Here is a 1,666-nt window from a genome sequence, read left to right on the forward strand (position 1 = left end):
TAGCAAAATAAGTTGTTTTACATCCTTTAATATCTTTTTTAAAGAACACATACTTTATAAAGGTCTATGACCAAATAACTCTAAATATGCACCTGCGTGGAGCAGAGGTCCTCTCTGCACAGAGTCTCAGTTCAAAGCCAATGTTATTTTTATTGTCTGTGTTTCTGTGTACTCCCAGTGTCCCTAGGTGATATAGGAACATGCTATTAGCTCACTCTATAAAACATAGCCTGACTCTCTCTTTTTTATAAAACACAACATTGATGCTATGAGACACGGAGTAGAAACTTGCAGGTTTACATGTCCCACTGTCACGTGTAATTCCAGTCATATCGGATCGCTTGCTAGACCTACCTATCCAAACACTGGCCAGTTGGCGAGCTCTCTCCCCATACTGGTCAGCATAAATATCCCATGGTCCCATGGGAGGGCTGTTGAGCTCACAGCCACCCTAGGGTCCTTGAGGATGGAGGCATTCACAGTCTTTATGACTGTTCTTCTCACTGACCCCTCATTCTAGGACATTTTTTTTTAACGTGAAACCTTTTGCTCCGCTTCTCTGAGTCAGTTCCTTTTCTCGATGTTGTGAAATGCCAGGCCTGGGTGAACAATTTGCCTGGCCCTGAGTTCAGCCCCCAAGTTCACCTGTGACCAAATGACGACCTGGTGATCTGACTTGGCTGTTGTTTCTAGCTACCACATTTGTCCTCGGGACACTGGAACAGAATAGGCAAGTCACTAACTTCTACTCTTTAGTTGTTGTTTTGTTTGTTTGTTTGTTTGTTTGTTTTGTAATTCAGTTGTTGTTGTTGTTGCTGTTGTTGTTGTTGTTTTAGAGACAGGGTTTTTCTATATAGCCCTGGCTGTCCCGGAACTCACTCTATAGACTAGGCAGGCCTCGAACTCAGTAATCTGCCTCTACCTCCCAAGTGCTGGGACGAAATGCATGTGCCACCATTGCCTGGCTAGCTTCTACTCTTAACCAGAAGGGATATCTTCACTGCCACCTCTCCCTGTCTAATTCACAGGTTAAATTTGGCCCTATTATTCACAAACCAAATCTGCATGACTGCTTAAAGGGTCTTTTACAATTTTCTAGCGATCTGTGGGCTTTTCCTTACCGCCCCCAGCCCCCTTTCTCTTCCTGTTTGTTCTCCGCTCCCGGTTCCCTGCCCACTGACTACACTGCATGCTTTGGACACACTCCTCACTCTTATTCTGTGCCTTGTGCAGAGCTTTGAAGCCCTGGACAGCAGCTTCTCCTTGCCTTAGGGACCTGGCAGCCACCTCCCTGCCACCTCCTTCCTCCTTGCAAGGGTCAGCTGTTGAAGCTTCTTGCCAACACTGCTGTGGGTCTTGTTGTTGACTTTGAGGAAAACTCCTGACATCAAGGGCTGGCTCTCCTGATTGTCAGGAGCAGCTTCCCAGTGCCCTGGTCCTACTGGTTGCCTCGGTAAGCTCTGTGCAACAGCTGTATACTTGTCCCCAGCTGCCCTGATCCCCTCATACTTCTCCACTTAGATTTGTCTTTTGTTTGTCTCTGTCATGCTTCTGCAGTTCTGTTCTAAGATATAACAAAAAAAAAAAAGATTGTCTAACTCAGATCATTGCCATAAGTTAAGGATCACTGCCTTAAATATACATTTAGCCTTGTTTTTTTTTTTTT

This window comes from Mus caroli, chromosome 3 (assembly GCF_900094665.2).
Source record: "Mus caroli chromosome 3, CAROLI_EIJ_v1.1, whole genome shotgun sequence".
Classification (NCBI taxonomy): Eukaryota; Metazoa; Chordata; class Mammalia; order Rodentia; family Muridae; genus Mus; species Mus caroli.